This window comes from Pseudophryne corroboree, chromosome 7, assembly GCF_028390025.1.
Source record: "Pseudophryne corroboree isolate aPseCor3 chromosome 7, aPseCor3.hap2, whole genome shotgun sequence".
Taxonomy (NCBI): Eukaryota; Metazoa; Chordata; class Amphibia; order Anura; family Myobatrachidae; genus Pseudophryne; species Pseudophryne corroboree.
This window is the reverse complement of record NC_086450.1, coordinates 159,315,304-159,342,400: the sequence shown is the minus strand read 5'-3', so window position 1 is coordinate 159,342,400 and position 27,097 is coordinate 159,315,304. Positions and strand designations below refer to the sequence as shown.

At 47.8% G+C, this 27,097-nt stretch overlaps 1 protein-coding gene across 7 annotated transcripts in view; it reads left to right on the top strand.

The window, feature by feature from the left end:
* GTDC1 (glycosyltransferase like domain containing 1) overlaps positions 1 to 27,097 on the top strand; it is a 654,615-nt gene that overhangs the window by 397,211 nt on the left and 230,307 nt on the right. The gene's annotated exons all lie outside the window — the stretch shown is intronic.

The following is a 27,097-nucleotide window of genomic DNA, read 5'->3' as shown; positions in this document are numbered from 1 at the left end:
CAGTCCCCCTTTTTACACATTGCGGCAGCCAGGACCCCATTTTACCCATTGCGGCAGCCAGTCCCCCTTTTTACACATTGCGGCAGCCAGGACCCCATTTTACACATTGCGGCAGCCAGTCCCCCTTTTTACACATTGCGGCAGCCAGGACCCCATTTTACACATTGCGGCAGCCAGGCCCCCTTTTTACACATTGCGGCAGCCAGACCCCCTTTTTATACATTGCGGCAGCCAGGACCCCTTTTTACACATTGCGGCAGACGGTGTCCCCCTGAGAGAGAAAGAGAGAGAGAGAGACATACCTTCTCCCCGCTGACAGGCTCCTCGTGCAGCTCCCTCTCGGTGCAGGCTGTGTGAGGTGAGAAGGAGGAGGAGGGAGGGGGAGCAGGGAGCCGCAGCAGCGCTATTTGATTGGTAGTAAGCGCCGCTGCAGCATCCCCCTCTCCTTCTGTATTAGTTGCCTGGCGCTGCTGTGGATGCTGGGATGAAGGAACCGCATCCCAGCATCCATAGCAGCGCCGGGCAGCCAATACAGAAGGAGAGGGGGATGCTGCAGCGGCGCTTACTACCAATCAAATAGCGCTGCTGCGGCTCCCTGCTCCCCCTCCCTCCTCCTCCTTGAACCCGGCGCTGGTCTCTCTCCTCCAGCGCGGCGCACGGCGCACACAGAGGCGGCATGTAATGAGTCAATTTGACTCATTACATGCCGCTGGCCGTTGCGCCCCCAGGGCAACTGCGCTGTGTGCCAAGCCCCCTTGGCACACACGTAGTTACGACCCTGGTAGATGGTCTACCCAGCACACATCGCAGGGGCAAACGCAGGATTTCAGGAGGGGGGTCCAAATGTTTGATTTTAGAGCAATTGGCACCAGCCCATGAAGGATGCATAATTGGCATGTAACAAACTGTAGTCTGCCCCAAGCAAAGTGCAGTTTATGTAATACAGTACTTCAGTGTTACAAAGTCCTGGATGGATCGTGGATGCAGCCCGTACCTTGGGATTGGCAGAGACTTAAAACAGAGTCTAACGTGCCTGTGGTATTCACCAATGACCCCAGCAAGGAGGTTTGGACTTAGCTGCACCCGACACACAGGTCGAGGCCCTCTGTCTGGGCTCCCAGATATGGAGTCTGGTATGCACTGGAGCAGACACTGGAATATCAAGAATGGCATGCGGACACTGGAACAGCAGACTGCAGAGAAGCCAGTCAATAGAACACAAGTGAAGCACAGAGAGACGGTTGCCACTGATGGAACAGGAACAAGGAACTGAGCATGGATGACAGGAATCTGGGCGGGAACAGGAACCAGGAACGTAGTTTGCATGGAAAGCACAATAGCACAAAGCACTGTATGACACTTGAGTATGGTTTGGGAGCCTATACTATGGCATAGGAGTGTACCCAGGGACTTCATTTAATAGACAGGATTCAAATTCTGGTGCCAAATGTGATGTCACGTTTAGGCACGCCTGGCTGGCCCTTTAAGTCACGCACTGAGTGGCTGCGCATCCTTACGGAAGCCGCAGCTATCAACACAAAATGCTGCAGCTGGAGGAGGGAGAGCTGGCTTAGGACTCTACAGCAGTGGGCACTGGGGACCTTTCGCCCGCTGCCCCATAATGGATGCCAGAGACCAGCACTGTCTGACCTTGTAATCGAGTGCGGGGTTCCAGCTCCCTGTGACATTCAGACATATGCAGGCTCAATGATTACGGTAACCCACTTACCATCTCTGGTGCGATTATTGCGCGCACAGTTCCACAGACAAACATGGCAGACTTGGTAGGAAAATCTGCTGCCACTGGGCCTGTGCACTAGCTCCATTCTGCCCCCATTCTGCCCCCTTTTATACTGCATGTTTCTGGGCAACTGGACACCCCGCACCCCCGCCCCCCGCATCTTTTCCACAGCAGATGGCACTGATGCTGTGGTGTGTGGGAAGATGGAAACACCTGAAAAGGCACAGTATGCAACAGTGTAACCATCACACTATAGCTTAGCCTATTTATATAAATCCGTTATGTCTTTCTGTGAAACGCGCTCGGATTAGCCTTGTTTATTGCCTGTATTGATGAGCATCAGGGGAACAAAAAAGAGAAAAAGGACGTGACGATGATGATAATAAAATATTATTAAAACAATTACCACTGACAGTAACACACACAGACTGGACACTTAAAATATATATTGATGTCTAGGTAATATACAATATATACAATATAATGCAATGATTTAAAATATGCAAATTTTGAAAATATGGTACGCGTGACTAAAAATATGGAATAACATATATACAATCTCAGCTGTCTGAGGCCCAGAGTAATATTAAAATGGCTACTATTGGAGTTATAGTACTAAATATTAATGGACAGTTCACTCATTCAGTTAATGTATCGATAACAATTCAGTCCCACGATATGTATATGGACCTATAGCTGGAATGGTATTTTCTAGCTGTAGTAATGGCATCCTCATAGTGTAAAGGTGTATATGCACAGTGAGATTCGGGCTAACCCCGATTCTCACTGTGCGGTAGGGACAAGGTCAGTATCGCTAAGCATATAATGACTGTGCTTGCGATACTGGCTTTGTCCGATTTTGGCTAAGTGTCAATTTTGACTATATTTTATACGAGATTGTCAAAATTGACTTGTCTGCACAGTTTGTTTTTACTTGCGATGCCAATCCCGCGGGACCGCGCATCGGCATCGCAAGCTGTGTATACACGGTGCAATATGCACTAACTTCCCTTACGATTTTGACTATATAGTCAAAATCAAATCGTAAGGAAAGTTAAGTGCATATTGCACCACATGTACACAGCTTTAGTTTCGGGCATCTGTTGCAGCCAGGTGATCACCTTTCAGTTGTAATGCAAGTGCCGCATTACCTTTATAGATATGGGCTCAGCAGTGATGTCCAATAGTTGGAAAGTGAAAGTTCTCCTATAGATTAGGTCTCTAGTTGTCACAGATTCCTCCAGGATCAACGCGTTTTGTCTCTCTGGGGAAAATTTGGGGTATACAATCAGTTTTCCCATGAAATTGTACTAAACTGAGATTAGAGTGTCAATTCGGTTCTTTCCCATGTGTTGCGATCTGTAACAGTAATGCTGCATTCACACCGCAAATGCCGGGTCCTACCCGGTAAGACAAACGTGTACTTACCGGGTGGGATCCGGCATTTGCGCTCCGTTGCAGGCTTCCCGACCCGGCAATATACCGGGTCGGTTGCCATGACAACGGAGGCCGCAGCAGCAGCAGGGGCGGGGGTGGAGGCGGCGTCGGGAGATGAGCTCATCTCCAGCGCCGCCTCTCCCTATCTTGTGAATGGGAACCGTGTCGCATCGACACGGCTCCCATTCACACCGCACCTGACCCGGTAATCAACCCGGGTAAAACCCTTCTTTTTTACCGGGTTGATTTACCGGGTCAGGCGACCCGCTAAATCACCCAGTGAGCTTTCACATCGCACACTGACCCGGTTCGACACGGCAATATGCCGTGTCGGTACCGGGTTATTTGTGCGATGTGAAAGGGGTATTAATGTTGCAGTGTGGCTAGCTTCCCCAGCCACAACAGGAACAACAGTGACCAGTGTAGACTGTCACCTGCAACTTTAAAACTGAAGCTGGCCCCACATGGTCAGTCCTAGCCACTCAGTACCTCTGTCAAATTTTACAATAGACTTAAATACACTAGTAGCCAAATCTGAAAGGTTGGTTGCCAGATTCAGTTAGTCTGATTGGAGAGTGCACCATTGCCGCATTCACACAGTGTAGTTGTCTTGATGCACTTTCTCTCCATTCTGCCCAACATCGGATAAATCCTGGTCAGCTGTTTTCGTACATGCTGCCATTTCCGGCCAATTAGGTATAAAATGGCCTACTTGCCTGTCAAAGTTGCCGCTCGTGATCGCCTTAACTTAAATTAGAGGATTTACTATAGTTAGTAAGTAATGGAGTTATCTTTTAAATTGTAAATTTGCTCTTATGTTTTTTTCATATAATGGTACTGTAAGGAGAGATTGTAATTGTATGTGGGGGTAAAACATGCTCTTCGGTAATACTACACATTTCACAAAATAATTTTGTTCAGGACTAATTGCATTTATCCATGTCAGGCATGTACACATGAATGCTAATTATATTCGTTTATTCAAAATGCAGCTATATTTTCAAGCAGGGTTAAAGCCTTCTGTTGGTTTTTGGTAAAGACATTCAGATAAAACAGTTGCCAATGCTTCAGACAACCTTTTTAAATATAATTGAAAACAGAAAGGTGGATTAAACGGGAAAATCGTTTTATGCTCTAATCATATGGATCAATTCCAGATAACATTTGGGACCTTTTGGAGATTGCGATGAGAGGGTGGAGCAGGTGAAATGCCAGAAGATGACATCAGTTTTGGCGACATTCATGCATAAGTCAGCACCCTTTTGGGTGCTTTTTAAGAAGGGTTAGAATCACAGCATGTGTTTGCCCAGAAATGTTGTTTTTCTACCTGTACGTGCTCATAGCTTTTATTAGGATTGTTTATAGCCTTCATACTTCTGCTTGCTTTACCAATGTACTTACAGAAACAGGAGTCTCTGTTTTTTTGTCCTTTGCAGTTGTGGGCAACCAGAGACTCTAGATACTGTATGGAGAATTTGGTCAAGGGAATTTGTCAAATTTCAGAGATCTGGTTATTTGGCCCGATCTAAAGATGGTGACACACAAACACACACACACATCGCTTTTCACGCTTTTCATTGTGATTTGAAGCAGTTACTCCAGTGCCACAGTGTTTGTGTATCCAGCATGAGCGAGATGCTGGATTGTGGTGGATTTGTGAAGTAATTGTCCCTACATTGCTCCATGTGTAATCAGTCAAACAAATGGCAGTTTTAATGTCATCCACCCCAAAATCCTATTATTGAACTGTGAAGACCATGCGCATTTTCTGGTAGGTGTGCAAAGATTGATTTTATCTTTGCATTTCTACAGTAGGATCCAGTATGTGTGCATGAATGTTGAAATATACTCTGGGAACGAGTAGGCACACGTGCGCAAGCAGAGAACAAATATATGGACCCTATTCAGGTTGGATCGCTAATCTTACTAAAAAGCAGTTGCTGCAATCAAATAGTCACCACCCAGAAATAGAGAAAAAACGCCCATTGCAGAAATTGCGAACGCATCGCAATGCCCGATGTGATCGCAAAACCATACACAAATACCGCAGCATCGAAGAGTTTTTCCATCTGCATTAGGCAAGGTCGTCCACAATTCGGCATACACAAGAGGCTGGAAGCTGACATCAGATACCCACCCAAAAAATGCCTTGCCATGCCTGCATTTTTTCTAACACACCCACAAAATGCCATGTTTCCTCCCCTAAACGTTGGCTTTCTTCAATCAAAATGCAGTTGAGTTGAAGCACAATGCGTTTGCATAAATAAGCGCTATTCATTAGCTGACCGGAATGGGTGGGTGGGAGTATGTAGGGAGATGATGTTGGAGATGTATGATGCAGCGGAATTAGAGAGGGCCTTGTATGTGAGGGTGAGGCGTTTGAAAAGGATTCTGTGGGGAAATGGGAGACAGTATAGGTTTTGTCGAAGTGGAGTAGCAGATGTGGAGCAGCGGGAGAGGATCTAAGTCTAGCTGCGGAGTTTAGAAAAGATCGGAGTGGAGCGAGATGGGAGAGTGGGAGGCCAGTGAGGACAATGTTGCAATAGTCGAGCCGTGAGATGACTAGTGAGTAGTCGACTAGTTTAGTCGTATTCTGTGAGAGGAATGGCCTGATGCTTGCGATGTTACGTAGCTGGAATCGGCAGGATTGAGCCAGAGATTGGATGTAAGGGGTGAAGGAGAGGGAGGAGTCAAGAGTGACGCCCAGGCAGCAGAGTTGGGGAACGGGGAAGGTGATAGTGTTGTCAACAGTGATAGAAATATTGGAGGGTTGGGGGTGGAGGGGGGTGACTCTGGATGGGGGAAACATAAGGAGTTCGGTTTTGTCCAAGCTGAGCTTCAGGGGGAGCTCAGAGATCCATGAGAAGATGACAGAGAGGCAGCTGGATACCAGAGAGAGTATAGTGGGACAGAGATCAGGGGAGGAGAGGTATAGTTGCATAGCATCCCCCATAGAGTTGTTATTGGAGGCCGAAGGAGCTTATGAGCACACACAGGGAAGAGGTGTACATGGAGAGGAGAAGGGGGCCAAGGACAGGTAGTGGACTTTACTCGTGGAACTGTAGCCTCGAGGTAAAATCCGTCAATGCCACTATGGTATTAAGTTTTCTCTGACGTCCTAGTGGATGCTGGGTACTCCGTAAGGACCATGGGGAATAGACGGGCTCCGCAGGAGACTGGGCACTCTTAAAAGAAAGATTAGGTACTACACCTGGTGTGCACTGGCTCCTCCCTCTATGCCCCTCCTCCAGACCTCAGTTAGAATCTGTGCCCGGCCAGAGCTGGATGCACACTAGGGGCTCTCCTGAGTTCACTAAAAAGAAAGTATTTGTTAGGTTTTCTATTTTCAGTGAGATCTGCTGGCAACAGACTCACTGCTACGTGGGACTTAGGGGAGAGAAGCAAACCTACCTGCTTGCAGCTAGCTTGTGCTTCTGATGCTACTGGACACCATTAGCTCCAGAGGGATCGAACACAGGGCCCGACCTCGATCGTCCGTTCCCGGAGCCGCGCCGCCGTCCCCCTTGCAGAGCCAGAAGACGGAAGATTCCGGAGAAAATCGGCGGCTGAAGACTCCGGTCTTCAATAAGGTAGCGCACAGCACTGCAGCTGTGCGCCATTGCTCCCACAGCACACCACACGCTCCGGTCACTGGTGGGTGCAGGGCGCTGGGGGGGGCGCCCTGGGCTGCAATTAGTATACCTTAAGTGGCAAAATGCACATAATACAGTTCTAAACTGTATATGTGCCTAATCCCCCGCCATAAATATTATTAAAAAAGCGGGAGAAGCCCGCCGCTGAAGGGGCGGGGCTATCTTCCTCAGCACAGCCAGCGCCATTTTCTCTTCACAGCTCCGCTGGAAGGACGCTCCCCAGGCTCTCCCCTGCAGTATACACTACGGAAAGGGTAAAAAAGAGAGGGGGGGCACATAAATTTAGGCGCAAATTGTGATATAAGCAGCTATTGGGGGAAAATTCACTTTGTATATAGTGTAAATCCGTCTGTTATATAGCGCTCTGGTGTGTGCTGGCATACTCTCTCTCTGTCTCCCCAAAGGACTTTGTGGGGTCCTGTCCTCAGTCAGAGCATTCCCTGTGTGTGTGTGCGGTGTGTCGGTACGGCTGTGTCGACATGTTTGATGAGGACGCTTACGTGGAGGCGGAGCAGGAGCCGATACGTGTGATGTCGCCCCCTGCGGGGCCGACACCAGAGTGGATGGATATGTGGAAGGTATTAACCGACAGTGTCAACTCCTTGCATAAAAGGTTCGATGACGTAACAGCTTTGGGACAGCCGGCATCTCAGCCCGCGCCTGCCCAAGCGTCTCAGAGGCCATCAGGGGCTCAAAAACGCCCGCTACCTCAGATGGCAGACACAGATGTCGACACGAAGTCTGACTCCAGTGTCGACGAGGATGAGACAAATGTACAATCCACAAGGGCCATCCGATGTATGATTACGGCAATGAAAAATGTGTTGCACATTTCTGACATTAACCCGGTTACCACTAAAAAGGGTATTATGTTTGGGGAGAAAAAGCAGCCAGTGACCTTTCCCCCATCTGATGAGTTAAATGAATTGTGTGAAGAAGCGTGGTGTTCCCCAGATAAGAAACTAGTGATTTTTAAGCGGTTACTAATGGAGTACCCTTTCCCGCCAACGGATAGGTTACGCTGGGAGACATCCCCTAGGGTGGTCAAGGCGCTCACACGCTTATCAAAAAAGGTGGCACTGCCGTCTCAGGATACGGCCGCCTTAAAGGAGCCTGCAGATAGAAAGCAGGAGGCTATCCTGAAGTCTGTGTATACACACTCAGGTACTATACTGAGACCTGCTATTGCTTCAGCATGGATGTGTAGTGCTGCAGCAGCATGGTCTGATTCCCTGTCAGATAACATTGATTCCCTTGACAGAGATACTATTTTGCTAACTATAGAGCATATTAAAGACGTAGTCTTATATATGAGAGATGCACAGAGGGACATTTGCCGGCTGGCATCTAGAATTAATGCAATGTCCATTTCTGCCAGGAGAGTATTATGGACTCGGCAGTGGACAGGTGATGCTGATTCTAAAAGGCACATGGAAGTTTTGCCTTATAAGGGTGAGGAATTGTTTGGGGACGGTCTCTCGGACCTCGTGTCCACAGCAACAGCTGGGAAGTCGACTTTTTTTTACCTCAGGTTCCCTCACAGCCTAAGTATTATCAAGTACAGTCCTTTCGGCCTCAGAAAGGCAAGCGGGTCAGAGGCGCGTCCTTTCTGCCCAGAGGCAGGGGTAGAGGGAAAAAGCTGCACCAGACAGCCAGTTCCCAGGAACAAATATCCTCCCCTGCTTCCACTAAGTCCACCGCATGACGCTGGGGCTCCACAGGTGGAGCCAGGTGCGGTGGGGGCCCGTCTCCGGAACTTCAGCGACCAGTGGGTTCGCTCACAGGTGGATCTCTGGGTTCTACAGGTATCTCAGGGATACAAGCTAGAGTTCGAGACGTCTCCCCCTCGCCGTTACCTCAAATCAGCCTTGCCTGCTACTCCCAAGGAAAGGGAGGTAGTACTGGCGGCAATTCACAAGCTGTACCTCCAGCAGGTGATAATCAAAGTTCCTCTCCTTTAACAGGGACGAGGTTACTATTCCACAATGTTTGTGATACCGAAACCAGACGGTTCGGTGAGACCCATTCTAAATTTGAAATCCTTGAACACTTATATAAGGAAGTTCAAGTTCAAAATAGAATCGCTCAGGGCGGTTATTGCAAGCCTGGAAGAGGGGGATTTTATGGTGTCACTGGACATCATGGATGCTTACCTACATGTCCCCATTTACCCACCTCACCAGGAGTACCTCAGGTTTGTGGTACAGAACTGCCATTACCAATTCCAGACGTTGCCGTTTGGTCTGTCCACGGAACCGAGGGTGTGTACCAAGGTAATGGCCGAAATGATGATAATTCTTCGAAAGAAGGGAGTTATAATTATCCCGTACTTGGACGATCTCCTTATAAAGGCGAGGTCCAAGGAGCAGTTGTTGATCGGAGTAGCACTATCTCAGGAAGTGCTACAACAGCACGGCTGGATTCTGAATATCCCAAAGTCGCAGCTGGTTCCTACGACGCGTCTGCTGATATTGGGCATGTTTCTGGACACAGAACAGAAGAAGGTGTTTCTCCCGGAGGAGAAGGCCAAGGAGTTGTCATCTCTGGTCAGAGACCTCCTGAAACCAAAACAGATGTCGGTGCATCATTGCACGCGAGTCCTGGAAAAGATGGTAGCTTCTTACGAAGCAATTCCCTTCGGCAGGTTCCATGCAAGGAATTTTCAGTGGGACCTGTTAGACAAGTGAGGATCGCATCTTCAGATGCATCGGCTGATCACCCTGTCCCCGAGGGCCAGGGTGTCTCTGCTGTGGTGGCTGCAGAGTGCTCATCTTCTCGAGGGCCGCAGATTCGGCATTCAGGACTGGGTCCTGGTGACCATGGATGCAAGCCTCCGAGGTTGGGGAGCAGTCACTCAGGGAAGAAACTTCCAAGGACAATGGTCGAGTCAGGAGACTTCCCTACACATAAATATTCTGGACCTAAGGGCCATTTACAATGCCCTAAGTCAAGCAGAACCCCTGCTTCAAAACCAGCCGGTGCTGATTCAGTCAGACAACATCACGGCTGTCGCCCATGTAAACCGACAAGGCGGCACAAGAAGCAGGATGGCGTTGGCAGAAGCCACAAGGATTCTCCGATGGGCGGAGAATCACGTGCTAACACTGTCAGCAGTGTTCATTCCGGGTGTGGAAAACTAGGAAGCAGACTTCCTCAGCAGGCACGACCTCCACCCGGGAGAGTGGGGACTTCATCCAGAAGTCTTCACGCAGATTGTAAACCGTTGGGAACGGCCACGGGTGGACATGATGGCGTCCCGCCTCAACAAAAAGCTAAAAAAGAATTGCGCCAGGTCAAGAGACCCTCAGGCGATAGCTGTGGACGCACTAGTGACACCGTGGGTGTACCAGTCGGTTTATGTGTTCCCTCCTCTTCCTCTCATACCCAAGGTACTGAGGATAGTAAGTAAGAGAGGAGTAAGAACTATACTCGTAGTTCCGGATTGGCCAAGAAGAACTTGGTACCCAGAACTACAAGAAATGATCTCGGAGGACCCATGGCCTCTGTCTCTCAGACAGGACCTGTTACTGCAGGGGCCCTGTCTGTTCCAAGACTTACCGCGGCTGCGTTTGAAGGCTTGGCGGTTGAACGCCGGATCCTAACGGAAAAGGGCGTTCCAGATGAAGTGATTCCTACGCTGTTAAAGGCTAGGAAAGACGCTGCCTGAAGTTCAGACGTTGTTAAGGGAGTGCTGCATATTCAGCCCCCTTTTGTGCCTCCAGTGGCACCTTGGGATCTCAACGTAGTGTTGGATTTCCTAAAATCACATTGTTTTGAGCCACTTCAGACCGTGGAGTTGAAGTATCTCACGTGGAAAGTGGTCATGCTTTTGGCCGTGGCTTCGGCTAGGCGTGTGTCAGAATTGGCGGCTTTGTCATGTAAAAGCCCTTATCTGATCTTCCATATGGACAGGGCAGAATTGAGGACTCGTCCCCATTTTCTCCCTAAGGTGGTATCAGCGTTTCATTTGAACCAACCTATTGTGGTGCCTGCGGCTACTCGGGACTTGGAGGATTCCAAGTTGCTGGACGTAGTCCGGGCCCTGAAAATCTATGTTTCCAGGACGGCTAGAGTCAGAAAAACTGACTCGCTGTTTATCCTGCATGCACCCAACAAGCTGGGTGCTCCTGCTTCTAAGCAGACTATTGCTCGCTGGATCTGTAGCACGATTCAACTTGCACATTCTGCGGTTGGACTGCCGCATCCTAAATCAGTAAAAGCCCATTCCACGAGGAAGGTGGGCTCTTCTTGGGCGGCTGCCCGAGGGGTCTCGGCTTTACAACTTTGCCGAGCTGCTACCTGGTCGGGGTCAAACACGTTTGCAAAATTCTACAAGTTTGATACCCTGGCTGAGGAGGACCTTGAGTTTGCTCATTCGGTGCTGCAGAGTCATCCGCACTCTCCCGCCCGTTTGGGAGCTTTGGTATAATCCCCATGGTCCTTACGGAGTACCCAGCATCCACTAGGACGTCAGAGAAAATAAGAATTTACTCACCGGTAATTCTATTTTTCGTAGTCCGTAGTGGATGCTGGGAGCCCGTCCCAAGTGCGGACTTCTGCAATACTTGTATATAGTTATTGCTTAACTATAGGGTTATTGTTCTGAGCCATCTGTTGAATGAAGCTCAGCTATTGTTCATACTGTTAACTGGGTATAGTTATCACAAGTTGTACGGTGTGATTGGTGTGGCTGGTATGAGTCTTACCCTGGATTCCAAATCCTTTCCTAGTAATGTCAGCTCTTCCGGGCACAGTTTCCCTAACTGAGGTCTGGAGGAGGGGCATAGAGGGAGGAGCCAGTGCACACCAGATGTAGTACCTAATCTTTCTTTTAAGAGTGCCCAGTCTCCTGCGGAGCCCGTCTATTCCCCCTGGTCCTTTCGGAGTACCCAGCATCCACTACGGACTACGAGAAATAGAATTACCGGTGAGTAAATTCTTATTTTAGTGTCTAAAATGAATTTAATACGCTTTCTATTTGCTGTGTTTGAGTCTACAAATATATTTTGGATAACGTTAGTACCTTTAGATTGTTGACACATAAGTTACATATAAAATATGTTACTGTGAATTTTTATTAATATGTATATTAATTCCTAAATAAGAGGAGATTTACAAAGTGCAAAATTGTTGAAGCACAGTTCAACCTAGTTTTACAAAGCAAAATGACACTACTTGCACTGGCTGATGGAGGAACCTGGGCAGGATGGTTCCTTTGCTTACTAAGTATGGAATAGGCATATGAATGCACCTAGTTGTGCGGAGTAGTGTAAAAAGAGTCTGTTTCTTAAAGTCTGTAAGCACCTATTTATTAAAGGATTTATAATCTCCTTTCAGCTGTGAGAATGGGTATTTATGGTTTCTTCCCTATCGAGTAATGGTTACCATTACAACCCACTGGATAAACTATTCATCTGGTTTCTCCAAAAGCATGGGAAGCCTATTTAAGAATGGATGCATGCTATACATAAACCTAACATGTCTAAAACTGAGCTGATCATCTTCAACCCTCCCGCATTTACCTCACCTCTTACAATTGCATTTTCTGTTGACAGCACAACCATCTTTTCTTACTCCCAAGTGCACTGTCTTGGAGTTATCCTGGACTCTTCGCTTTCCTTCAAAGTCCACTTTCTCTTACGTCCTAGAGGTTGCTGGGGACTCAGTAAGGACCATGGGGTATAGATGGGCTCCGCAGGAGACATGGGCACTCTAAGACTTTAGAATGTGTGTGCACTGGCTCCTCCCTCTTTGCCCCTCCTCCAGACCTCAGTTAGATCCTGTGCCCAGAGGAGACTGGATGCACTGCAGGGGAGCTCTACTGAGTTTCTCTGAAAATACTTTGTTAGGTTTTTTATTTTCAGGGAGCACTGCTGGCAACAGGCTCCCTGCATCGTGGGACTGAGGGGAGAGAAGCAGACTTACTTAAATGATAGGCTCTGCTTGTTAGGTTACTGGACGCTATTAGCTCCAGAGGGTCCGAACACAGGTGTCGTCCTCGCTGTTCGTCCCGGAGCCGCGCCACCGTCCTCCTCACAGAGCCGGAAGATAGAAGCTGGGTGAGTATAAGAAGAAAGAAGACTTCACAGGCGGCAGAAGACTTCACAGGCGGCAGAAGACTTCAGATCTTCACTGAGGCGCCATTGCTCCCACACTCACACACACATAAGGCGCTGTAAGGGTGCAGGGCGCAGGGGGGGGGGGGGGGCGCCCTGGGTAGCAATAATAACCTCAAGGAACACTGGCCAGCATAATAGATACTGCGGAGGCAGTATATTACAAAACCCCCGCCAGTATAAAGAATTTGAGCGGGACCGAAGCCCGCCGTTGAGGGGGCGGAGCTTGATCCTCCAGCACTAACCTGCGCCATTTTCTCCACAGCAAGCTGCAGAGAAGCTGCTCCCTGGACTCTCCCCTGCTGAACACAAGTACAGAGGGCAAAAACGAGGGGGGGGAGGTCATATTTAATTGGCGCAGTAAGTGTATTATATATCTTTAAAAGCGCTGTACAGACTGGGACTTTGTTCCAGTGTCCAGTGGCGCTGTGTGTGTGCTGGCATACTCTCTCTCTGTCTCTCCAAGGGGCCTTATTTGGGGGCTGTCCCCATATTTGTATATCCCAGTGTGTGGGGGGGTGTTAGTACGTGTGTGTCGGCATGTCTGAAGCGGAAGGCTCGTCTAGGGAGGAGGCAGAGCAGATGATTGTGGTGTCTCCGCCGGCACCGCCGACACCTGATTGGTTGGATATGTGGAATGTTTTAAATGCAAATGTGACTTTATTACATAAAAGATTGGACAAAGCAGAGTCCAGGGAAAAAGCTGGGAGTCAATCCATGGCTTTGACTGTGTCACAAGGCCCTTCGGGGTCTCATAAACGTCCCCTTTCCCAGATAGCAGACACTGATACCGACACAGATTCTGACTCCAGTGTCGACTATGATGATGCGAGGTTACACCCAAGGGTGGCCAAGAGCATTCATTATATGATAATTGCAATAAAAGATGTTTTGCATATCACAGAGGACCCCTCTGTCCCTGACACGAGGGTCTGCATGTTTAAGGAAAAGAAACCTGAGGTAACGTTTCCCCCATCTCATGAGCTGAACGCCTTATTTGAAAAAGCTTGGGAAACTCCAGACAAGAAACTGCAGATTCCCAAGAGAATTATTATGTCGTATCCTTTCCCCTCACAGGACAGGTTACGATGGGAATCCTCACCCACGGTGGACAAGGCTTTAACGCGCCAGTCCAAAAAGGTGGCGCTACCATCTCCAGACATGGCAGCCCTCAAGGATCCTGCTGATTGCAGACAGGAAACTACCTTAAAATCAATTTATACGCATACGGGTGCCTTGCTCAGACTGGCAGTAGCGTCGGCATCGGTGGGTAGCGCAATTGCTGCATGGGCAGATAACTTGTCATCTGACATTGACACCCTAGATAAGGATAGCGTTTTGTTGACCTTGGGTCACATTAAAGACGCAGCGTTATATATGAGAGAGGCTGCGAGGGACATTGGGCTGTTGGGTTCAAGAGCCAATGCCATGGCAATTTCTGCTAGACGGTACCTGTGGACCCGCCAGTGGACGGGTGATGCCGATTCAAAAAGACATATGGAAACTTTACCTTACAAAGGTGAGGTTTTATTTGGGGAGGGCCTCGCGGACCTGGTTTCCACGGCTACCGCGGGTAAGTCTTCTTTTTTGCCTTATGTTCCCCCACAGCAAAAGAAAACACCTCAATATCAGATGCAGTCCTTTCAGTCGCATAAGTTCAGAAAGGGTCGGGGCTCTTCCTTCATCGCCAGAGGTAAAGGTAGAGGGAAAAGAACGCCTGCTACGGCTAGTTCCCAGGAACAAAAGTCCTCCCCGGCCTCTACAAAATCCACCGCATGACGCTGGGGCTCCGCTGAGGGAGTCCGCACCGGTGGGGGCACGTCTTCGACTCTTCAGCCAGGTTTGGGTTCAGTCGGATTTGAATCCTTTGGCGATCGAAATTGTATCCCAAGGCTACAAGTTGGAGTTCGAAGAAGTGCCTCCTCGCCGATTTTTCAAATCGGCTTTGCCAGCTTCTCCCCCAGAGAGGGAAATAGTTTCAGCTGCCATTCAAAAGCTGTGTCAACAGCAAGTGATTATCAAAGTTCCCCTAATGCAACAGGGAAAAGGGTACTATTCAACCCTGTTTGTGGTCCCGAAGCCGGATGGCTCGGTCAGACCCATTCTGAATCTAAAATCCCTAAACCTGTATTTGAAAAGGTTCAAATTTAAGATGGAATCTCTCTGGGCAGTGATCTCCAGCCTGGAAGGGGGGGATTTTATGGTATCACTAGACATAAAGGATGCATACCTTCATGTCCCCATTTATCCCCCTCATCAGGCGTACCTGCGATTCGCTGTACAGGATTGTCATTACCAGTTTCAGACGTTGCCGTTTGGGCTTTCCACGGCCCCGAGGATTTTCACCAAGGTAATGGCGGAAATGATGGTGCTCCTGCGCAGGCAAGGAGTCACAATTATCCCATACTTGGACGATCTCCTGATAAAAGCGAGATCGAGAGATCAATTACTGAAAAGCGTGTCGCTCTCCCTGAGAGTGCTGCAGCAACACGGCTGGATCCTAAATCTGCCAAAGTCGCAGTTGTTTCCGACAACTCGGCTATCATTTTTGGGTAGGATTCTGGACACGGAAATGAAGAGGGTTTTTCTCCCAACAGAAAAGGCCCAGGAACTCCAGAACATGGTCAGGGACCTGCTAAAACCAAAAAGAGTGTCAGTTCATCAATGCACTCGAGTATTGGGAAAAATGGTGGCGGGCTACGAGGCCATCCCCTTCGGCAGGTTCCATTCTAGAACGTTTCAGTGGGACCTTCTGGACAAGTGGTCGGGGTCCCATCTACAAATACATCAGAAAATAAGCCTGTCCCCCAGGGCCAGGGTGTTTCTCCTGTGGTGGCTTCAGAGTGCTCACCTCCTAGAGGGTCGCAGGTTTGGCATTCAAGACTGGGCTCTAGTGACCACGGACGCGAGCCTCCGAGGATGGGGAGCAGTCACACAAGGAAGAAATTTTCAGGGACTGTGGTCAAGCCAGGAGTCTTGTCTACACATCAACGTGCTGGAATTAAGGGCCATATACAACGGCCTACGACAAGCGGAGAATCTTCTACGCGACCTACCCGTTCTGATTCAGTCAGACAATGTCACAGCCGTGGACAAGGAGCAGAGTGGCAATGGCGGAAGCCACCAGGATTCTTCGCTGGGCGGAAAATCACGTAAGCGCTCTGTCAGCAGTCTTCATTCCGGGAGTGGACAACTGGGAAGCAGACTTTCTCAGCAGACACGATCTCCATCCAGGAGAGTGGGGTCTTCATCAAGAAGTTTTCGCAGAGATAACAAGTCGTTGGGAACTTCCCCAAATAGACATGATGGCGTCACGCCTCAACAAGAAACTTCGGATGTATTGTTCCAGGTCGAGGGACCCTCAGGCAGTAGCGGTGGACGCCCTGGTGACACCATGGGTTTTTCAGTCGGTATATGTGTTCCCTCCTCTTCCGCTCATCTCAAAAATATTGAGAATCATAAGACGAACAAGAGTGCAGACAATACTCATTGTTCCAGATTGGCCTCGAAGGGCCTGGTATTCAGATCTTCAGGAAATGATCGCAGAAGATCCGTGGCCTCTTCCTCCCAGGGAGGACCTGTTGCAACAGGGGCCCTGCGTGTTCCAAGACTTACCGCGGTTACGTTTGACGGCATGGCGGTTGAACACCAAATCCTAGCTAGGAAAGGCATTCCGGGGGATGTCATCCCTACTCTGATCAAAGCTAGGAAGGAGGTAACTGCGAAGCATTATCACCGTATCTGGAGGAAATATGTGTCTTGGTGTGAAGCCAAGAATGCTCCGATGGAAGATTTTCAGCTGGGTCATTTTCTCCATTTTCTTCAGACCGGAGTGGATATGGGCCCAAAGTTAGGCTCCATTTAGGTACCGATTTCGGCCTTATCTATATTCTTTTAGAAGGAATTGGCTTCTCTCCCAGAAGTCCAGACTTTTGTTAAGGGAGTGCTGCACATCCAACCTCCTTTTGTGCCCCCAGTGGCACCGTGGGACCTTAACGTGGTGTTACAGTTCCTTAAATCACGCTGGTTTGAACCTCTTCAAACGGTTGAATTAAAATTTCTCACTTGGAAAGTGGTCATGTTGTTGGCCTTGGCATCTGCGAGGCGGGTGTCCGAATTGGCGGCCTTGTCTCACAAGAGCCCCTATCTGATTTTCCATGTGGATCGAGCGGAGTTGAGAACTCGTCCTCAATTTCTACCTAAGGTGGTTTCGTCGTTTCATATGAACCAACCTATTGTGGTGCCTGTGGCTACGGGTGACTTGGAGGATTCCAAGTCCCTTGATGTAGTCAGAGCCTTAAAAATGTATGTAGCCAGGACGGCTCGAGTTAGGAAAACAGAGGCTCTGTTTGTCCTATATGCTGCCAACAAGGTTGGCGCTCCTGCTTCTAAGCAGACTATTGCTCGCTGAATCTGTAACACGATTCAGCATGCTCATTCTACGGCTGGATTGCCGTTACCTAATTCGGTAAAGGCCCATTCCACTAGGAAGGTGGGCTCTTCTTGGGCGGCTGCCCGAGGCGTCTCGGCATTACAGCTTTGCCGGATAGCTACTTGGTTGGGTTCAAACACTTTTGCAAAATTCTACCAGTTTGATACCCTGGCTAATGAGGACCTCATGTTTGCTCTATCGGTGCTGCAGAATCATCCGCACTCTCCCGCCCGGTCCGGAGCTTTGGTATAATCCCCATGGTCCTTACGGAGTCCCCAGCATCCTCTAGGACGTAAGAGAAAATAAGATTTTAAACCTACCGGTAAATCTTTTTCTCCTATATTTCTGCAAGGCTTGTATATAGTTGTTGCTTACATAAGGGTTATGTTACAGTTGTGATCAGTCTCTGGCTGATGCTGTTTTGTTCATGCTGTTAACTGGTTTAGTGTATGCCAGGTTGTATGGTATGTATTGTGTGGGCTGGTATGTATCTCGCCCTTAGATTAACAAAAATCCTTTCCTCGTACTGTCCGTCTCCTCTGGGCACAGTTCTTTAACTGAGGTCTGGAGGAGGGGCATAGAGGGAGGAGCCAGTGCACACCCATTCTAAAGTCTTAGAGTGCCCAAGTTTCCTGCGGAGCCCGTCTATACCCCATGGTCCTTACGGAGTCCCCAGCATCCTCTACGGACTAGGAGAAAAACATTTACCGGTAGGTTTAAAATCTTATTTTTAGTACCTTTCGTAATCGTGCTGCATCCCATCTCAGAAATATTTCCAGGATCAGACCCTTTCTCACCCAGGATACCACTAAGACACTTATCCAGTCACTGGTCTTCTCCAGATTGGACTACTGCAACCCCCTCCTTTGGCCTCCCATCTCCAGAGCAGGCCCTAACCAATATGATGCCCTAGGCAAGATTTTGGCTGGTGCCCCCTAGCACCACCACTGGTTCCGCCTCTGACCTTGCACCTCTTTCACAGCACCATCACCCCTCACCCATAGCAGTCCTTATTTTGGTGTTTGTACCTCCTATATTTTAAATAGGAACAGTTTGCACATTTGGCGCACAGCCCAAAAAGGGGTGTGTTTTTGCTGGCAAGGGGCATGGCCACACAATAGTAACCCCAATTCCAATTATGCCACACAGTACTGCAACTTCATTAACATTTGATCATGCGATAGTGTCCATAATTCATATTACATCCCACAGTAGTATCGCTTTACCTTATAAACGTTATTCCTCACAGTAGAGCCCCTTATTCACATTACATCACACTGAATTGCTCCTTATTCACATTACACCACACCCTATTGCTCTTTATTCACATTAGACGACACAGTAGTGCCCTTTCTATATGCAACGCCACATAGTAGAGCACCTTATACACATAATGCCACACATTAGTAATGCATTTATACACATAATTCCACACAGTAATGCCCCTTACACATATGAGACACATTATTAATGTCCTTATAAACATAATGCGCCTTACACATTATGACAACCTTTATTAATGCCCTTTTACACATAATGTCCTTTACACATATGCCGCACATTAATGTCCTTATACGCATAATGACACACATAGTGCCCCCTACACATTTGCTGCACATTATTTGTGCCCCTATACACATAATGACACACATACAGTAGAACCGTTTTACACTTATGCCGCACATTAATGCCCTTATACACATAATGACACGCATAGTGCCCCTTTACACATATGTTGCACATTATTAATGCATTTTTACATGACACACATAATGCTCCTTACACAAATTCTGAACACTACCTGCACAACCAACCCACTCACATGCACACAGCACTTACACTGCCACTAACACTGTGACCTCTGCCTCTGGCACCTTTTTTTAATTACAATGCATCTTATTTGCATTGCTATGTGGCTAGGATGCACAAGCAGCTTCTACTAATTAAAATGATATGCAGCATGTGTGAGACTGTGGCTGTATCTGCATATGAAAATCTACACACAGAATATAAGCATGCCGCATATCATTCTAATCAGCAGAAGCTGCTGATGCCCCATGGCATACCAAATGCCCTAGGCAATTGCCTAGTTTGCCTATGCCTATGGCCGGCTCTGCCCATCTCTCTCTACTCCAATCTAAACTCAGTGCTGCTGCCCAACTCATCTTCCTCTCCAAACATACTATATCTGCCTCCCCTCTCCTACAAGCCCTACAGTACACTGGTTCCCCTTGCTCTTCAGAACCCAATTCAAGCTTCTCACACTTCTTACAAAATCCCTTACCCCCTCACCCAGTGTACTCCCATTTACATCTCAGTCTGACCTTACGTCCACCCTCTTCCCTCCATAAATGAATGCTGCCTCTCCTGTCCACTGATTACGTCCTCCCATTCCCGCCACCAAGATTTTGACCATGCTGCTCCCTACCTCTGGAGTTCTCTCTCCCTATGATACTTTCCACCTCTTTACAAAAATGTATATGTGCTCTCTTACCATGACTGCTGGTATGCTAACTGGCTTCCCTTCCCTCATGCTTTTCCTTCCCTTGCGTATACTGTCATCTGCTCCATACTCCTTACAACAGCACCTAACCCATGGTTGCTGCCACCTTGCTGTTTTCTTGAGTGGTATGACCGCGGATGCAGCAATGTTTGTAAGCCACTGTTTTCTTGTTTTGCTCATTTGTTTATGTACTTTGGGGGTCATTCCGAGTTGTTCGCTCGCAAGCTGCTTTTAGCAGCTTTGCACACGCTAAGCCGCCGCCTACTGGGAGTGAATCTTAGCTTATCAAATTTGCGAACGAAAGATTAGCAGAATTGCGAATAGACACTTCTTAGCAGTTTCTGAGTAGCTCCACACTTACTCGGCATCTGCGATCAGTTCAGTCAGTTTCGTTCCTGGTTTGACGTCACAAACACACCCAGCGTTCGCCCAGACACTCCTCCGTTTCTCCAGCCACTCCCGCGTTTTTCCCAGAAACTGTAGCGTTTTTTCGTACACACCCATAAAACGGCCAGTTTCCGCCCAGAAACACCCACTTCGTGTCAATCACATTACGATCACCAGAACGAAGAAAAAACCTCGTAATGCCGTGAGTAAAATACCTAACTGCATAACAAATTTACTTGGCGCAGTCGCACTGCGGACATTGCGCATGCGCATTAGCGACTAATCGCTCCGTTGCGACAAAAAAATAACGAGCGAACAACTCGGAATGACCCCCTTTGTTAGGCACTGCTGAACCCTTGTGGCACCATATAAAGAAAGCATAATAGTAATATTATACATGTACTGTCACAGTTCTCTTATCACTATCATCATTTCAGCATGGCGATTGCCAGTGTAAAAAAAGCATTTTGACTGAAACAACTTTATTAATAATATTTTTATGTATCTTTTTTTTAATTTTTATTTTACTTTATAAAAATCAAACATGTGACATTGAAATACCAAAGTCCAGGCTTTCAGTCTGCTACATATACAGTATTTGTAATGGCAAATATGTGTTAAACATGAACATAGGGGGGGCATATGTAATAGGGTTGCAGGACGTTCAGGATGCCGGACGATCTTGGACTTTTTCATTTACAGGGCAAAACCATGCATTGTAAATAATTGCTCCTTTAAAAAACGTCTGAGATCGGCCGGCATCCCCCACCTCTAGCTAACTCGGACCCTATTGCATATGCCTCAGGGATCCAGTCTAGCCGGTGAAGTGGTAAGTTCAGCATTGCTGCTGCAAGTCTCTATCACTGCATGGAATCTATACTATCGCCGCATATTACCCCTCCCCTTTAGAATGTAAGCTCTCACGAGCAGGGCTCTCTTCCCTCATGTGCTTATTCTTTCTTAATTTAATAATCATCTGCACCACATCCAGCAGTCTTCTGCCACCTGATACTTATTCCAGTGTCATCTGCTGATGTAACTATGTTTATTTACCCTGTACTTGTCCTATACTGTCATCAACTGTAAGTTACTGTTTGCCTGTTTGATTATTTGTTTATGTATTCTGTAATTCGGCGCTGCGGAACCCTTGTGGCGCCATATAAATAAAGGATAATAGTAATAATAATAATATTAGTAAATGGTTTTGGTTATTTTTTTAAAGAATCTCTCCTATATGGGGGTAATGTAATAGGGTGTGAGAATCAGGAATTGAGAAATTTTGAGAGTTCTCCTGTTTTTTTTAAAGTGGCAGTCATTTACAGAGCAAAACTAGATTGATTTTGCCGTGAAAATGATTAAAACTTTAAAAAAAAAAAAATGAGGAGAACTCTCACACCCTATTACATTCCCCCCATATGTCTTAAAAGTTTCCCATGCTAAAATCCACGTGATATTATAATTTGCCAAAAAATGACATCATTTTCACCCATCAAAATTTGTCTTTGATTGTTTTTACTTTATTAAGGTATTTTACTACTGCGCATTTGGTCTTCAGTTTATTCTGGTTAAGAAGCAGTTGCCAGGGTGTATATTCCTTTACAAAGACATGCATAGAAATGAGAGTACCAATTGTAAAGCGCAGTAAATTGTGCTGGCGCTATATAAATAAAGGTGCTGTAACCCTGGCAACCCATCAGACACTTTCTAGCAGTGTTTGTAATATTTTCCTTTGCACCAGTTGTTTCAGTGTCATCATCTGAGGCCAAACATTGTGGAGATTCCTACTCTGATTCCTGCAGTAGGTACTGTATATTAGTGCAGCAGGAAATAGAGATGTGTGGCGCACAGAATGAGCAGTCATCTCCATCACAGGTTGGATCAACTAGGGAAATGTGTCTGGTAATTACATTTTCCTCATAATTGCTGCTCTTAGATGGAAGACGATATCACTTCACTCAGTAAAAACATCTTACTTAAGTCTTCTTGGGCCTGTGGACTTTTGGGTCTCGAAGTACTTAAAAGATGCATGTTATTAATTATTTTTACATCTAACATTGATATCCCGCATAATGTGTCTACCTAGGATTCTCTGCAATAGCTTATTTAAAGTGCACCAGTTACCTAAACATATGGAAGCAACCATTTTGATAGTGGAATCAGTGTTCATGACAATGATGCCTGTGAATCTAATAGGAGTCACTAAAGAATTTCTTGGGTCACTTTGCAAAATGGCTGCCTCCATGAAGTGTGTCCTTTACCCCAAATGCTGCCACCAGCTCTCCCCCTCCAAGGTGGTTGCCCTACCTCCACCTATTACCTTTTGCAGAGATGGAGTAATGTGGAGGGTGAATCTATGAAATCATCATTTATTTATTACAGGTTGAGTATCCCTTATCCAAAATGCTTGGGACCAGAAGTATTTTGGATATGGGATTTTTCCGTATTTTGGAATAATTGCATACCATAATGAGATATCATGATGATAGGACCCAAGTCTAAGCACAGAATGCATTTATGTTTTATATGCACCTTATACACACAGCCTGAAGGTCATTTTAGCCAATATTTTCTCTGACGTCCTAGTGGATGCTGGGGACTCCGTCAGGACCATGGGGAATAGCAGCTCCGCAGGAGACAGGGCACAAAATTTTAAAGTTTCACCACTAGGTGGTGTGTACTGGCTCCTCCCCCTATGACCCTCCTCCAAGCCCCAGTTAGGTTTTTGTGCCCGTCCGAGCAGGGTGCAATCTAGGTGGCTCTCATAAAGAGCTGCTTAGAGTAAAAGTTTTGATAGTTTTATTATTTTCAGTGAGTCCTGCTGGCAACAGGCTCACTGCAACGAGGGACCTAGGGGAGAAGAAGTGAACTCACCTGCGTGCAGGATGGATTTGCTTCTTAGGCTACTGGACACTAGCTCCAGAGGGACGATCACAGGTACAGCCTGGATGGGTCACCGGAGCTGCGCCGCCGACCCCCTTGCAGATGCCGAAGTAAGAAGAGGTCCAGAAACCGGCGGCTGAAGGCTTTTCAGTCTTCATGAGGTAGCGCACAGCACTGCAGCTGTGCGCCATTGCGCTCAGGCACACTTCACACCGGCGGTCACTGAGGGTGCAGGGCGCTGGGGGGGGCGCCCTGGGCAGCAATGTTAATACCTTTCTGGCTAAAAAGAATACATCACATATAGTCCATGAGGCTATATGGATGTATTTCACCCCTGCCAGGTCTCAGAAAAACCGGGAGAAGAGCCCGCCGGAATAGGGGGCGGGGCCTATCTCCTCAGCACACAGCGCCATTTTCCTACACAGCTCCGCTGCTAGGAAGGCTCCCAGGCTCTCCCCTGCACTGCACTACAGAAACAGGGTAAAAAACAGAGAGGGGGGGCATTTTTTGGCGATATTATATATATTTAAGCAGCTATAAGGAAACAACACTTATATAAGGTTGTTCCTATATAATTATAGCGCTTTGGTGTGTGCTGGCAAACTCTCCCTCTGTCTCCCCAAAGGGCTAGTGGGGTCCTGTCTTCTATCAGAGCATTCCCTGTGTGTCTGCTGTGTGTCGGTACGTGTGTGTCGACATGTATGAGGACGATGTTGGTGTGGAGGCGGAGCAATTGCCGGTAATGGTGATGTCACCCCCTAGGGAGTCGACACCGGAATGGATGGCTTTGTTTATGGAATTACGTGATAATGTCAGCACGCTGCAAAAGTCGGTTGACGACATGAGACGACCGGCAAACCAGTTAGTACCTGTACAGGCGTCTCAAACACCGTCAGGGGCTGTAAAACGCCCTTTGCCTCAGTCGGTCGACACAGACCCAGACACGGACACCGAATCTAGTGTCGACGGTGAAGAAACGAACGTATTTTCCAGTAGGGCCACACGTTATATGATCACGGCAATGAAGGAGGCTTTGCATATCTCTGATACTGCAAGTACCACAAAAAGGGGTATTATGTGGGGTCTGAAAAAACTACCTGTAGTTTTTCCTGAATCAGAGGAATTGAATGACGTGTGTGATGAAGCGTGGGTTACCCCTGATAAAAAACTGCTAATTTCAAAGAAGTTATTGGCGTTATACCCTTTCCCGCCAGAGGTTAGGGCGCGCTGGGAAACACCCCCTAGGGTGGACAAGGCGCTCACACGTTTATCCAAACAAGTGGCGTTACCGTCTCCTGATACGGCCGTCCTCAAGGATCCAGCTGATAGGAGGCTGGAAAATACTCTAAAAAGTATATACACACATACTGGTGTTATACTGCGACCAGCAATCGCCTCAGCCTGGATGTGCAGCGCTGGGGTGGCTTGGTCGGATTCCCTGACTGAAAATATTGATACCCTGGATAGGGACAGTATTTTATTGACTATAGAGCAATTAAAGGATGCATTCCTTTATATGCGAGATGCACAGAGGGATATCTGCACTCTGGCATCAAGAGTAAGTGCGATGTCCATATCTGCCAGAAGAAGTCTATGGACACGACAGTGGTCAGGCGATGCGGATTCCAAACGGCATATGGAAGTATTGCCGTATAAAGGGGAGGAATTATTTGGGGTCGGTCTATCGGATTGGTAGCCACGGCAACAGCCAGGAAGTCCACCTTTTTACCTCAAGTCCCCTCCCAGCAGAAAAAGACGCAGTCTTTTCAGCCGCAGTCCTTTCGTTCCTATAAGAACAAGCGAGCAAAAGGACATTCATATTTGCCCCGAGGCAAAGGAAAGGGTAAGAGACTGCAGCAAGCAGCCCCTTCCCAGGAGCAGAAGTCCTCCCCGGCTTCTGCAAAGGCCTCAGCATGACGCTGGGACCTTACAAGCGGACTCAGGGGCGGTGGGGGGTCGCCTCAAGAATTTCAGCGCACAGTGGGCTCACTCGCAGGTGGACCCCTGGATCCTGCAGGTAGTATCTCAGGGTTACAGGTTGGAATTCGAGAAGTCTCCCCCTCGCCGGTTCCTAAAATCTGCTTTGCCAACGTCTCCCTCAGACAGGGCGACGGTATTGGAAGCCATTCACAAGCTGTATTCTCAGCAGGTGATAATCGAGGTACCCCTTCTACAACAGGGAAAGGGGTATTACTCCACGCTATTTGTGGTACCGAAGCCGGACGGCTCGGTAAGACCTATTCTAAATCTGAAATCTCTGAACCTGTACATACAAAAATTCAAGTTCAAGATGGAGTCACTCAGAGCAGTGATAGCGAATCTGGAAGAAGGGGATTTTATGGTGTCCTTGGACATCAAGGATGCTTACCTTCATGTCCCAATTTGCCCTTCACACCAAGGGTACCTCAGGTTCGTGGTACAAAACTGTCATTATCAGTTTCAGACGCTGCCGTTTGGATTGTCCACGGCACCCAGGGTCTTTACCAAGATAATGGCCGAAATGATGATCCTTCTTCGAAGAGAAGGCGTATTAATTATCCCTTACTTGGACGATCTCCTGATAAGGGCAAGATCCAGAGAACAGCTGGAGGTCGGAGTAGCACTAACTCAAGTAGTGCTCCAACAGCACGGGTGGATTCTGAATTTTCCAAAATCCCAACTGATCCCGACGACACGTCTGCTGTTCCTAGGGATGATTCTGGACACTGTTCAGAAAAAGGTATTTCTTCCGGAGGAGAAAGCCAGGGAGTTATCCGAACTCGTCAGGAACCTCCTAAAACCAGGGACAGTGTCTGTGCATCAATGCACAAGAGTCCTGGGAAAAATGGTGGCTTCTTACGAAGCGATTCCATTCGGCAGATTCCATGCACGAATTTTTCAGTGGGATCTGCTAGACAAATGGTCCGGATCGCATCTGCAGATGCATCAGCGGATAAAATTGTCGACAAGGACAAGGGTCTCTCTGCTATGGTGGTTGCAGAGTGCTCATCTGTTAGAGGGCCGCAGATTCGGCATACAGAACTGGGTCCTAGTGACCTGAGAGGCTGGGGAGCGGTCACACAAGGAAGAAACTTCCAGGGCATGTGCTCAAGCCTGGAAACGTCTCTTCACATAAATATACTGGAACTAAGAGCAATCCACAATGCTCTAAGCCTGGCAAAACCTCTGCTTCAGGGTCAGCCGGTGTTGATCCAGTCGGACAACATCACGGCAGTCGCCCACGTAAACAGACAGGGCGGCACAAGAAGCAGGAGGGCAATGGCAGAAGCTGCAAGGATTCTTCGCTGGGCGGAAAATCATGTGATAGCACTGTCAGCAGTGTTCACCACATGATTGTAGTCCATTGGGAAAGACCAATGGTGGACATGATGGCGTCCCGCCTCAACAAAAAACTGGACAGGTATTGCGACAGGTCAAGAGACCATCAGGCAATAGCTGTGGACGCTCTGGTAACACCATGGGTGTACCAGTCAGTGTATGTGTTCCCTCCTCTGCCTCTCATACCCAAGGTACTGAGAATTATACGGCAAAGGGGAGTAAGAACGATACTAGTGGCTCCGGACTGGCCAAGAAGGACTTGGTACCCGGAACTTCAGGAGATGCTCACGGAAGATCCGTGGCCTCTACCTCTAAGAAGGGATCTGCTTCAGCAGAGACCGTGTCTATTCCAAGACTTACCGCGGCTGCATTTGACGGCATGGCGGTTGAACGCCCGATCCTAAGGGAAAAAGGCATTCCGGAAGAGGTCATCCCTACCCTGGTCAAAGCCAGGAAGGAGGTGACTGCACAACATTATCACCGCATTTGGAGAAAATATGTTGCATGGTGTGAGGCCAGGAAGGCCTCGACAGAGGAATTTCAACTGGGTCGATTCCTACATTTCCTGCAAACAGGATTTTCTATGGGCCTCAAATTAGGGTCCATTAAGGTTCAAATTTCGGCCCTGTC